Source organism: Erpetoichthys calabaricus, chromosome 16 (assembly GCF_900747795.2).
Source record: "Erpetoichthys calabaricus chromosome 16, fErpCal1.3, whole genome shotgun sequence".
In the NCBI taxonomy this organism is placed as follows: Eukaryota; Metazoa; Chordata; class Cladistia; order Polypteriformes; family Polypteridae; genus Erpetoichthys; species Erpetoichthys calabaricus.
Genome location: NC_041409.2, coordinates 19,975,652 through 19,990,878, shown reverse-complemented (window position 1 = coordinate 19,990,878; position 15,227 = coordinate 19,975,652).

The window sequence follows — 15,227 nt, the reverse complement described above, 5'->3', positions numbered from 1 at the left end:
TACATTCTGAGGATTACAATTATCATTTTACCTGGAAGCTATAATACGATCCCCACGAAGTCAGGGCATCTCAGTGCTGGTGTTTTATTTAATAGGAACAATTTGTCATCTTGAAGGTGATCAGATATGGGTTGAAATCAAGATAAGTATAGTTTGGGGTGCCAAATAAATTACTAACTTTTTATTATACTTTCATATGATATACTGTAGCTTTTCTGAACTCCATTATTTTGAATTTCCTTATCTGTATATTTTAATGAAATTAATAATAACATGACAATGTTGATGAAAAACAGTTCAGAGTATACACATTTTTTCCTGTCTAATATTCAGTACAGGATTTAAGATTTGATTTTATGTATTTATTTATTTCTTGGTCTCATGAAAGAGCACAGCTAGAGATTTATCTGTTTACTTTGTACATGAAACCCTGCCAAGCTCCGCTAATCTGTATGGAAGCTAGAAAACATACCGGAGTGTATTAACAGAATAAAAGAAGATGTGATAATTCTGATCAATGACAAGGAAACCTTGTGAATCTCGAGGCAGAAACGGATTGCTGTGGGTTCATTCACAAGGGCAAAAGAAGGACAGAAATGAGGAGACCCCCGCAGAGTGCTGGACCAGAGAACAGGCAAGGGTACAATGAGGTTTCCCGAGCAGACAAGGGCCCTTGGGCTACAGCGCATGCCATGAATCATTTTCAGGGAAAAAAAAAAAAGCTGGTAATCCCATTTCCAAAAGCACGGCAAATAGATAAATCCACTCAACACCGCCAAAAGCTTTGCCTGCATATAGTGCTTTATATCAAGACAACATATTCCCTAGAAGGCTGATTTTTAATATACGAAATGTAGATTACTGATTAAGCTTTGGTTATAATTAGAGGCAACTATAATCAATCAAGTCGCATCAATTTGAAATGCTCAAGGTGAATTTTTGGGAGAAAAAAAGAGTCGGTCTTTCCTTTTTTATCACAGACATTTAAATGGAAACCCCTTCACCACATGTGCTTAAAATAGTGACATCGCTGAAGGTTAAACCAAACTGGTTTAAACAGGCTTCCAATGGCTACTTCTAACTTCATCTTCACATCAAGATTACGTGTGGCAGAAAGGAGATCGCCTTCTTGGATTTTCGGGTTAATCTTTGAGAGTTCCCAAAACACAGGTCATATTTTTTAGTATGCAATACTATCTGGTGAAGAGGAATCAGCAACAGAGAAAAATGTGAAATATTTGACCAATGTGGTGTATTGTAGCGGGTTCACAGCTCAAGTCAAAAAGGCCACTTTTTAAATAAATAGTTGGTGTACTCGTGGCTTAGAGAGGGGACGTGGTAGTGTGGCGGGAGCGGTTCCCGGGTGATTCATGATGCGGACGATCTTCGCTTAAGTGCACAGGTGAGGAGTCATCCGCACCCGCAATTGATGCCGGGACCTGCTAATTGCCACACCTGATCCACGTCCCCGTGATAAATAATAGAAGCGCGAGGCGGAGAGGGAGGAAAGAAAAAAGAAGGAAAGAAAAGATGGACAGAGGTTAAGAAGGAGAGAAGTAAGCAAGAAGGAGAAAGCCGGTGCAAGAGAGCGCGAGCGAGCGTGAGTGCAGGAGAGCGCTGATTGCAGGCAGTTCAGAGAGGCGAGCCCGAGTGGGGTGTTTGGCCAGGCACCCGAGGGCTGATAATAGTGGTCGCACATCCTGAACGCTTGTTTGGAGTAGGAGTGACCGGGAGAAGGTTGGCTGGCTTGCCGCAGCGAAGGCAGCGGGAAGTCGGGGACTTGGGAAGTCGAAGCCCCAGCGTGAACGTTCTGGTCGCTGGGGAGCCCAAGTCTCGGTCTGAGTGAGCAGACCTGGAGCCAGGGATTGGAAAGGCCACCAGACCAGTACGGTGTAGAAGGTTAGCTGCATGTAGGGTGACGGTGACTCCCCTAGTGCATAGCCTGGATGGGAGAAGCAGGGCGGTCACCAGTAAAAGAAGGCGCCGTGCTTTGTGTTTTTAAAGAGACTGTTTCCAGCCGTTGTTTTAACCTGATTTTTTTTTGTATTGGATTTTAACCTCTACCTGTTCAGTCATTTTTATTGGATTACTTATTTATTTATTGAAACATTTTTGAAGCACTGCACTTTGGACACTGTTGGGTTTTTGTTTGTTGATTTTAATAAAACCACTTCGCACTTTTTGCACCATCCCCTTGCTTCATTGTTGTGCCTCACTGTCCAGCTCATCAGTGACATTAACGACAATGTCTGGTTTAGAGCTCCCAGAAGCAAGATGGGAGCATGGAGCGGAACCTGCATCGTCACATGTGGTTATGATGAACTCTACTTACATTACATTTGCTATTAGTCAATAAAAAGAAAAACTTTAAAAGAGAAAATGAACAGTGCAGCAAAGACGGCCTGTTACTGTACTAAGTTTGTTTCTGAGGAGTAACAGGTAGGGCCGTCTTAACGCATGGGCACGCTTGGCATTGGCCGGGGGTCCCATAAGCATAGGGCCCCCATGCTAATCTATGTATGTTGTGACTTGCTGAGTGGTTATGTAGGTAGGGGCCCCAGTGCACTGTTTGGCCCAGGGGCCTATAATGCTGTTAATGCGGCCCTGGTAATAGTCAAGGGGCCATACAACAATTTCAGGGCAATGTACAGATGCATTGGAGAAAATCGGTGGGATCCACACAAAGGCCTTCCTATTGTGTTTTGTATTTATTATAGACAGTAATATTTTTAATTCTTCCTATTATTTTTACTATTTGAAGTGTCTTTTGGCTATTTTTAATTTGCGTGGTACAAAATATTTAAGGCTGATTGGCCTAAGAGGCAACTGTCCTAAATTAAACTTTAATTAGTTTGTCGACAAGGTTATTGACAAGCAATGATGAGTAAAGGAGGCAAGAACTGTTTAATTCTAAAAGTTTTTTGTCTTTATATTTTTTTATAATTTTTGCTGTTGTTGGTGTCTTGTCAGTTAAATTTAGTTTAGTTTAGTTGTTTATGATTGCAAAGACAACATATTGTTTTTACCTTTGACCAAGCAAAAAATCTCTATATATACAGTATATATACAATCCAACGTCTGTCTGTCTGTCTGTCTGTTTTTCACACAAGAACTGCTTAACGGATTTAAATTGGGTTTTATTCTATAATTTGCTTGAACATTCCGATTGATTTTGCAACTTCTCTCATTGCGCTATGTATCATAGTTTGCATGCAGTACCAATTTATTTGCGTGAATCTGAGAGACAGAGGCTGCAGGCCGAGGTTGAGGGGGAAGCGTGACGTCAGGAGTGGGGAGCCGGGCAGAGCTCTCCTCACTGTCTTTTTTCACTAATATGCAGGCAGAGCCGCAGGGCACAGCTAGTATAATATAAACATAAACGGCTTCTGCAACTCACATTTCACTATAAAAAAATGTAACATACTGTAAATTAAAAGTTTTTGTTTAGACTGCAATGTATTGTATTAGACAGATTTTACATAATGGCTGTCCTTAGGTGTCAGCATGTTAGTTAACATGGGCAGTTATCTTCTTTGATTGATACAATAAACTTGGACTTTCTTTTGCTTCATCTGTTGTTCAGCTGCATTACTAAATGTAGATACTCTTCTAGTACAATTCTTTTTTCAAATGCTATAGCAGAAATCACCCTGTAAGGCACTTGCTTCATAAGCCTCCTAAGCAGCATCCATTTTTAGCTTATGAAGTATGCTACAATAGATTTCTATTACCCCCCCAGGAATGATGTCAGAGTACATTGTTTAATCTACTAATTTGTCAAAACCAGTTCTGGGGTCACAGAGGACTGAAACTTATTCCAGGAAAATCAAGCAAGGCTAGAGGTTAAAGGTGAAAGTGAGCCTCTTTTTAGCTTCTTTACATGGCTGCCTGTTAATTTCAGAGTTGATTTTAAAATGTTGCTGCTGTTTTTTAAATCAATGCATGGTTATGCTCCCACCTACTTATCTGAATTCTGTGTGTTATACACCAGATATTCGGAGAGCTTAGATCTACCGGTCATTTGTCTCTTGCTGTCCCTAGTACTAAGTGCAAAACTAAGGAGGACAGGGCTTATGCAGCTGCTGCACCTCATCTGTGGAATTCTTTACCCAATTAAATTAAGGAGTCTCCTTCAACTGAACTGTTTAAAAAGAGATTGAAGACGTGTTTCTGTTCTCTAGCTTTCCGTGACCTTCAATAATATTGATGGTTCCTTCCTCATAGTCATTTGTTTTCAGTTTACTGCTAGTTTTTATTGTGTTTTACTGTATTTTATTCAATTTATTTATGTGTATTGTATATTTTATTGTAAAACACTTTGGCTACAGCATCACTGATGTTGTTTTAAATGTGTTCTATTAATAAATTGACATTGACATGTACAAGTGCAAGGTCTGACCACATAAGATGTGCTAGGCAAGTTGGTAGGAATTAAAGCAGATGAGTTGTAGGTTACAGGGTTCTATCTTAGCTTAGCATGCTGTAATTTCCAAGCAAAACATTAGTTTTAGGTAGTGAGGAGCAAAACAGCTGAGTTTGGTTTTGCATACAGTTTCACAAAATTGATGCTAAAATTTGTTTTGCATGCCATTTGGACAACAAAGTGGACCAAAACAAGTGTTTTTTTTAAGTTTTGTAAAGGTAAAGCTATGTCCTCACAACAATTAATTTTAGCAGAGAGGAGGTACATCTGAAGCATTTCTCAAAGTGCTCTACCTGTGCCACCTCCCTACATTCCTTCCCACCCTGTCAGCAACTATTAATGTCCTTCTGGCAGCCTTTGGCCACCAGAGAATCGTATCCCTCTCAGGTCTGTGTTTCCATCGATTTTCAAAGGTGTAAAAAAACAAGAATGCCGAGTTGCTACGAGTTTTCAGAAATGTTGCACCTCAAGTGCTTGCTGAGTCTTGCAGCAACATGTGGCCATAAGTAAATCAAATGCCCCCCTTGACATTCTGAACTTGTTTATATTAAACCCCTCCACATCTTATCCCTACCAGTCCTGGGAATCGCTCATGTCCTCAGGTTTTACATACAGATCCAACATGGATGATTTCACTTCACATCTTTCCATCATGAAGTGACAAATCTATACATTGTAAATAATTTGAAGTGAGCATTTAACTGGTATTAATGGTTGTCTAAAAGGTGGCATTTGTTTGATGAGTTAAATGTTATAAATTTTAATAGATTTAGGGTAGCTACTATGATTCCCAATCATATTGTATTTGAATCCTTCTCAAGAATAATGTGGGCACTCAAACAAAAAAGAATTGCATATAAGATATGGTAAAAATTAGGACTGATTCATTCAACTGCATTTTCAATATATCATTAATAGCCTGTAGCAATATATAGACTCAAACACAGCCATTATGGACTTTTCAGATCATTTGTACCATCCTAGTATTGCTCCAGGATGCTTGTACCTGAATAAAATAAAGAAGCAGGGATATTCAGCATAATGAGAGTCTCTGTGAAGCTGAGTACTGCACATACTGACATTTGGAAGAGCTTGTGTCAGATGTTAAGACCAGATATTGCCAGCACGTGAAAATAATATAAAACAATATTATGAGGTTAAAGGGAGTTGGACAGTTGTATTGAGTCACATTGTTCCTAAGTCAGAGTCTGTATGTTTAAAAAATTATGCCATCCTCAAATGTTGCCACCCAAGGCACTGCATCATCTAAATGGTAAATCTGGCTCTGGGTGACCAATATTTTAGTGCTATCAATAACACTTTGAAGACTTACTGGCATCTTCTAGTTACGGAAATATGAAAAAAATAAAACGATTACTGAAAACCACTCTTGTCTTTAAATAAAACCAGATTTGAGTTCTGAAGGGGTTAAAAGAAATGCTGCCTTTCCTCTTCTATTCTCTTGAACGGACAGGTCCAAGAAAATCATAAATCATAACTCCTGTGTTTCTTTACAACAAATTACCCTTTTCACAGGGACTTTAACAAAAAGGCTTCTAACCCTGTCATTAAAGCAGCCAAGCTTGGTAACAATCAGTCAGCACTGCTCATGTTTGGTAGACAGAGGCCACGGTTATCAGTGAGCTCCCAAGATTTCTGTAGCACCACAGCTTTTTTTTGCAGAGATGGGTAATGCCATTCTTGGAGCCTAAACACAGGTTTCCCAGATATAGGTTATGGACTCATATTTTGTTTAATTTAAGACAGGCCTATATTCTTCTGGAATCCATTCCTGTATGTGACTGCAGTATTTCTAAAAAAAGGCTTAGGAAATTATATATATATATTTTTTTTTTGGGTACAAGTAATTGCTAGTCGCTTGCAAGACTAGTATTGTGTTCATTAAATGGACCTACAGTATGCCATACACAGCCTAACTAATCTCTGTCTTGGAGATGAATGGGGTCACACAACACTGTGTCTTCAGTTTCAAGATATTGCCTATTGTGGGTATATCTTCACATTACACTGTACACAGATACCCATCATCCTAACCTCCATCCATCCATCCATTTTCCAACCCGCTGAATCCGAACACAGGGTCACGGGGGTCTGCTGGAGCCAATCCCAGCCAACACAGGGCACAAGGCAGGGAACCAATCCTGGGCAGGGTGCCAACCCACTGCAGGACACACACAAACACACCCACACACCAAGCACACACTAGGGCCAATTTAGAATCGCCAATCCACCTAACCTGCATGTCTTTGGACTGTGGGAGGAAACCGGAGCGCCCGGAGGAAACCCACGCAGACACGGGGAGAACATGCAAACTCCACGCAGGGCGGACCCGGGAAGCGAACCCAGGTCCCCAGATCTCCCAACTGCGAGGCAGCAGCGCTACCCACTGCGCCACCGTGCTGCCCCTCATCCTAACCTATGAAAATAAAATTCTTTTCATAGTCATCCAATAGGATGAGGATTCGACAACCATTTAAAATCGCAATTTCATTGTCTTGAATTATTGTTGAAAATTTGGCTTCATGTCATTTAACCTGCTTGCTTTTTTTGTAACTAAGAAGTCCACTCTCCATGGATAGCATGATGCTTGCTGCTCACAGATATGAGAAGACATTTTTCTTGATATTGCAGTATGAGGTTTATATGGGGTGGGACGCATTAATAAGATATCCGACCTAAACCCTTGTGAGACAAAAGAAGATCCAGTGCTGGAAATTATACAGTAAGTGCTGCACACTTCTTCTGGCTCCTGAAATATGTGTGGAGTGAAGTGGGAACTGGCCCTGTCCGCAATAAATGGAATATAATTGGTTTTGCTAATTGCAGAAGCGTCATCTAATTGAAATGAATTTAACAGAGCGCAACTGCGGTCCAAAAAATCTACAATATCACTTGCAACATGCTCAGTCACATGTGTCATTCTCAACGCAAAGGCATTTCCCACGTGTACGAATATAATGCATTGCATTTTGCTTTCCAACATATGGCATATACATCCAACACTATAACCTAATGATGAAAACTTTAAACAGAATAAATGATAGGAAATAAAAATGACTAATAGAGGAAGTACTAATCCAATTGGAGCTCACTGACTGTCACACAGTGATGTAGTCGAAAGTCTAGTTGTGAGGGTCTCAAGCGTGAGGGCTAACACAATTTATTGCTGCACTCATTTTCCTGCATTAATGAGGGCAGATAACCAGAAGGTTTAATGTACTCAAATAAGGTTATTAATTCCTTTATTATTTTTTTTTTTATTTACTATATTTTTTACATTTTCTTATATTAAGTTATAGCATCAGTTTATTTGTTGCATTTTGAATGGGATTTTCAATTGCAGTGCTAATGTCTGTGATGTACCATGTTTTCAAATGAAAAATGTAAAGCTTTCTCTTACTACATTCACTACATTCGAGTGTGTCTCATGGGTCTGGGTCAGGGTTTGACTAAAAATACAGGAAAAGTTCTTGATGAGACACCTGCCACTAACGTAATTTCCGTTTGCTATAGAGTGGAGGACAATTCTCTGGAAGATTGCTGACTTCATCACATCCTGTCAAAACACTATCTGGCCTGTACTTTCCGGTTTCTATGTTACATAACCACCTCAGCACAGGACCTGTTCTCCTTTGAAAGAAAGTTATTCACACACTTCAAGAAGCCACCAAGATGTCACCCCTTGTATATCCTATACTTTGTAATTGCTTTCCATTTACTCATCCAATTGCCTTTGGTACCCCAAACCTTCTTTTTGTTTTTTTGCTTTTGATCTCTTTGTTGAAAATACGTAGGTACACACACATGTACAGTATATATATATATATATATATATATATATATATATATATATATATATATAAAATCCTAAGCCTAAAAGTGCAACAATTTTGTGCACCGATTTTATGTCACGTTTTTGTCACGCTTTAAATCGGGCTTATTTTAAAACCTACATATTTATGTTTGGTATCATTCTTTTCAGAATTTATCGAAATTTAATGTGATGTTGTTAGATTTTCAGATTGTTATTCCATTTTTAAATTATAAACTAAAACATCAAGGAAGTCGTGCATCGAGCATAGTGGACCTCAGTTTAACGGGAAAACTCCAATCGCAAAAAGAGTAAATATTTTATTCTCATTTCATGATTTTTATTCCGTTAAATAATAATTCATTTTTCTTTTACATATTTATAGAATTTTGTGATTTTGACGCCAATAAATAATAATTTTTCTTTTGTACATTTACAGATTTTACTAATATTCTGGCTGCAACTGGGGGTTGGGCGCTGAAGGTGCCACAGGGGGTTGGGCGTCAAAGGCATTGGGGGTACTTGCCCCCTAGTGTATATGTATATATATATATATATATATATATATATATATATATATATATATATATATATATATATATATATACTAGCAAAATACCCGCGCTTCGCAGCGGAGAAGTAGTGTGTTAAAGAGGTTATGAAAAAGTAAAGGAAACATTTTAAAAATAACGTAACATGATTGTCAATGTAATTGTGTTGTCATTGTTATGAGTGTTGCTGTCATATATATATACATATACACACACATATACACACATACACAGATATATTATATATACATATACACATATATTTTTTATATATATATTTTTTATATATATATATATATATATATATATATATATATATATATATATATATATATATATACACATACATACATACATACATACATACATATACACACATAGATGCACTTACAATAACATAGAAATCAATATAAACAACATTAACATCATTATCATATGAGAATATGAAGTAATATATAAGAAGCACATTTCATATAAATATAAATAATTAAACAGTAAAATCTTCTTGTATAATTTGCTACCGTGGCTTTTCGTTGGTCTGTCCAGGATATTTAAATCACCTGTAGCTTGCAAACTGTTTCACCTATTGACTTGAAATCTGGTACACATATAATACGTCACGTCTGCTATCCGCTTTATGGGTGATGATTGTATTACTCTTTTTATGTTTATTTTATTTTAGAATCAACTCCTATCTGCGCACACCAGGGCGGCCGTGGGCAGATGCGTATGGTGTATTCACTCCATGTTATCGTGCATTGCGCTGTCACTGGTATTTTGATAAAAGAATTTGAACAATATATAAGAAGCGTATAAATTATTAAACAGTAAAACATTAACATTTAAGAAGTAAAGTTACACTGAGTACTACTGCAGTGCCTTCGGGTATACCTCATTTTTTCTTTGCCCATTACATGCTTAAATGTATACATTTTTTGGTGTACCTACCCGAGAACACGCGACCGTGGGAGAAGATTTTAAAGAAGCGTTGAGTTCATCTGCTGGTCTCCCTCGTGGAATAACTGGTAATGTTTCACTAAAATCTACAGCGAGTAAAATGACATTACCTCCTTTTTTTTTTGTACGATCTCTGAGATGTTGCTTTTTTCGGTTCAAGGCTTCATAAGCTCTTTTATGTTCCATGGTGTACTTAATAAGTACTAATTATCCCAAACCATCATCTTTGAATGTTGCAAGACTTTCGCCTTGTATGTAGATCGGGGTAATTACATTCATTGCATTCCTAGTCTGAATCACAATCTGATTGTATGGGTGGTTACCTGGCACTGTAGGGTTGCCACCCGTCCTTTAAAATACGGAATCGTGCCGCGTTTGACAATGAAATTGCGCGTCCCATTTTGAATCAATACTGGACGGGATTTATCCCGTATTTTTTTAATCATTTTTTTTTTAAAGCAGCGTCTCATGCAAATCATCCCACACGCATTTTATGAAGATGCCTCCTTTCCTACTTTTGATTGGGTAATACTTGATGTCATCGTTAGTTTGATTGGTGTTTTTAACTGTCCAGTGAGGAGGGCGTGTCTTTTAAGTACAGTCTGCAAAGTGTTGGCACTGAGATGTGGCGTCAGCACCATACTTGAAGCCCCTAACGTTGCGGTCAGCAAGTCGGCTAACATCCGCCATGTGCCGTCTTTCAGTTGCGAGAAGCAGATCATAGAATGGTTGAAACTGTTGCCCCTAACGTTGCGCCACGGCGTGTGGTTCGTTTATACCTCGTGTCTTCTCATTAAACTTTTATCTCGCGAATATGTTATTGCAATCCGCAGCGGGAGCGTTTCTATAAACTTTATTTAAACTTACGTTTTACACCGTGGTTTGTTTCCCTTATAAACATGCTTGTATGCTTAACTCGCTCCGTTCTCAATTGCTTAATTAATTTTTTGCTCTTCGCTGTTTGCGGCTGTTCCTCCATTTCCCCCTACTTCGTTCTTTTATCTCGCGAATATGTTATTGCAATCCTTAACGGGAGCGTTTCAATAAACTGATTGAAAATAGTTTTGCATTTACCTTTTTAGTAAAAGGCGAGCTTTTAAGCCTGAGAAATCACCCCGTAAATGCACACGTTTAATTGGACATGTGTTAATATGTATGGTTACACAGTATTAAAAGACAGTGAACAACGTCAGTTACCTTTGTTCCCGCGTTTGATAAAAGGTGAGCTTTTAAGCCTGAGAAATCACCCCGTAAATGCACACGTTTAATTGCACATGTGTTAATATGTATGCTTACACAGTATTAAAAGACAGTCAAAAATTAACGTCATTTACCTTCGTTCCCGCGTGCGACTCGTGCTGTAAATCTCTTCCTTGTTTTTAGTTCACGTGATTACGTAGGAGGCGTGATGACGCGATACGTGACTCCGCCTCCTCCATTACAGTGTATGGACAAAAAATATGTTCCAGTTATGACCATTACGCTTTGAATTTCGAAATGAAACCTGCCTAACTTTTGTAAGTAAGCTGTAAGGAATGAGCCTGCCAAATTTCAGCCTTCTACCTACACGGGAAGTTAGAGAATTAGTGATGAGTGAGTCAGTGAGTGAGTGAGTCAGTCAGTGAGGGCTTTGCCTTTTATTAGTATATATATATATATATATATATATATATATAGCAAAAGGACTCGGACCACATGGCAAAAAGGTTTGGGGGCAGCCACCCGTATACTTGAATTTGGGTGTGAAAAAGACAAGGTTTAAGTCTTTTGGACATAAGTCTAAAACAGAACTGGCTGGTAAAAATGGCAGTTTAAAATCCGGGCATGGGAAATGACTTCATCTGGGTAGGAAGTAGATGTGACTTCATCATGGCCGGAGCCGGAAGTGATGTCGTCTGGGCAGGGACTGGACATGATGTTATTGGGCCCAGGACCGGAAGTGGTGTCATTGAGCCCAGGTGGAATTTCCTGTACTCTGTCTGGAGAGGAAAAAGAGGAAAGATTAGTGCGCTCTGCCATCCCCTGGTCTGGCATGGAATTATCCTTTCTTGAGCCCTTTAGCTGCTATAATAAGAATGACCAAGAGACACTGGGAAGGTTTGGGGCAGCCACCCATATAATATTTCCTGGCTGCAAAATCTATCAAAAAGAACAGACATGTTCACATGACAGAGTCCAAAACAGAACTGACTGTTGTCTTAAGATGGCGGCTTTTAAATGCTCGCAGAGGATGTGATGTCTTCAGGACCAGAACCAGAAGTGACGTCGTTGGTTGCCCCAGAACCGGTTGTAATTTTCCCGAGAATGGTCTGCAAGGAATTGAGAGAGAAAATCAGTGCACTTCGCCACCCGCTGGTCCGGCATGGAATTACATCTATTCAGGCCCTTTAGTTGTCTCCTAATCACGCATCTGTGACACTGCCCCCCCATGCACACGTGTGACAATATATATATATATATATATATATCCATCCATCCATTTTCCAACGCGCTGAATCCGAACACAGGGTCAGGGGGTTTTGCTGGAGCCAATCCCAGCCAACACAGGGCACAAGACAGGAACCAATCCTGGGCAGGGCGCCAACCCACCGCAGATATACATATATATATATATATATATATATATATATATATATATATATATATATATATATATATATATATATACACTCTCACACACGTACACAGCATATAATATGTAAAATAAATCTACTATATTGTATAATAAAAAATTAAGTTCTGGCTCTCCAGTCCCTCAGAGCAATCTGATTGGTCAGTTTGGCTTTGGTGAACTGACAAAAGAGGACGTGTGAGTGTGAGACTCACAAGGAGGAGTAAAGGTGTATGCCGAAAGAGTTGCCTTCAAAGACAGAGAGTATAAAATCGGACAGGAGGAGAGAAAGGTCTCTAATGATATTCATTATTTCATTATTAAAAACTATCCGTCCCCTGCTCCCCCCATGTAGTAGTGAAACAGGACAAACTTTAAAAATCAATAAACAAAAAGGTATCACTAGCTAAGAGGAGGCAAGGTACACTCCAAAACGCAGAGGTAGACCAGCTCCCCATTCCTGACGTCACGCTTTCTCTTCCCCTCGGCCTGCAGCCTGTCTTGGATTAGTGCGAATATATTGCTCCTGCAAGCGAACTATGATTCTTAGTGTATTAAGAGAAGTTGCAAAATCAACTGGAATGTTCCAGAAAATTCTAGAAGAAAATCTGATCTAAATCCGTTACGTAGTTCTCTTGTGAAAAGCAGACAGACATACAGAAAGACATTGGATTTTAAAAATATAGAGATAATGACAGAGTCTGAAAAGCAGGCTTATGGGAACGTGCTCAAAAATGGGAGCACCGTTTAAGAGATATCAATAAAGGCACAGGAGGTGCACTAAGAAAGTCTCTTCCAAGACTGAAAATATAAAACTGGACAGGAGGTGAGAATGGCGCCTTGAAAACAAGCAGGCTTTTATGAGAACGCACTCAAGAAAGGGAGTGCCAGTGAAGAGGCAATCAGACACATGCAATACTGAGCAAAGAAGCTGAAGATTCAGGCCAAGAGATAGCAAATATTTAAAAATTTTATATTACGCTTTCAAATTTGAGAGAAAAATTAGTCTCTCTTGGGTCTAACTTAGAAGGTACACAGAGGATGGAGTTGAGAGTCGCATGACACAACATAACAGATCCCCACTTTCCTATCCTTCCAGGAAGATTCCAAATAGATAAAAGTGCCATGACTATGATCATACAACGTGGCCTAGCTTGTTTCTTCAGCAGCAACAAAGGCAAATCATCATTTGACTAGAGACAGAGAGGAGAATGATGGTGCTGTTACAGAAGATTTCTTTTTTAAAACTGACATCCGTGAAAAAGCAAAAAAGTCCAAAATTAAACAGAGTGTAACAGGGTCCCCCCTGGTGGTACAGCACTTTGAACACCTTTTTGTGTTTTCTTTACTGATCTGAGTGTCAGTATATACAGTAAATGAACACATACTACATTTCTATAATGTCATCCTTTAAAAGATGGGGCGGCTGAGTAGGTAGCACTACCACCCACGGATTGAATTTAAATCTTGAGCATTGACATTACCCATAAGGAGGGCAAACATGCTTCCCATTTCTGCATGGATTATCCTTTAGGTACTCTGGTTTTACATAAATATTCCTAAAAAATGTGCACATTAGATTAATTGATGATTCCAAATATGTTGTGTGTGTGTGTGCTAGTGAGTGGGCTCTGTACTGGATTGGTGGGGTAAGAAAATGAGACTTTAGAATAGCTTTATGTCCTTGTTATAGTGCATCCATTATTTACTGCTGCGTAACACAAAGCCTTTGTTTGGGTCTTGTGACATTGCACTAAGTGACAGATACACCAAAGATGAAAGTAATTGGTGCTTTGTGTTTCCTATTACGACCAAATAATAGCATTTATTACTGGTCTTATTACCCAGCAGTAAGTAACTAATAGATGCACTTAGGTAGCCCCGTTATAAAGTGTTACCATAATTTCTGGCATATTATTATTCTGCTGACAACTGGGAAGAGTCACATTCCATTTTTATCTCTTGGCAGGTACTGCAGGTTCACTTTCAGATGTGCAGAGTGTCATTTCACATCGAGACATTTGTCAGTCTCATACTTGTCATATTCTAAAAGAGAACAGATTTGGGGTTGGATATTAAAAAGAAAATCAAAAATCATGTTGCTGCCTCTGGCAGTTTAGGAGCTAGTTTTTTCTTTATTTGTTTGGTCACCTACTCTTTCTGTTAGTGACCCATAGAAATCTGCGTCATGACTGCTGCTCTTTGGAATTTAAACTAATGACAAAGATTAGCCTGTAGTGAGTAAAGTTGAGCTTTCCTGAGACATTCACAAAGATGGGCAGGCTTGGCCTGCAGTATTATCCAGTAGTATAGAAACAGTATTCACACATTTGAACATAATAGTCCACATCCGACCTTTTAAAACCAAAGTATCTCCAGACAACAGACACGGCTCCGTTTTTCGGCAAAAGTTCTTCTGTGTCATCATGTTGAACTTTATCGTCTGCTACAGCTTCAGTTTCGGAATGTTCTCTGTCCATTTTCACCGTTCAATACCTCCACTAACGCATGTACTCCGTTGCATGCGTGTTTAGCGGTGCAGCAGTGAAAAAGGTCCCCCCTTAAACAGTTTCCCGCTGCTCCACGTTCCGAATGTTGTTTAGGATATTTAAACCAGTGTTGCGGTATAAGAAAAATCCATATCATAACAAAAATAAAAAACGGTTTTTGGTATGAACTAGTATACCACCCAGCAGTAACAGAAACAAACCAGAACAAACCCTGGACAGGGTGGCATTCCATTGTAGGGTGAACACACACACACCCCACCCACACAGGGCCAGTTTAAGATTGCCAATCCACCTAACCTACATGTCTTTGGACAATGGGAGGAAACCAGAGAACCTGGAGGAA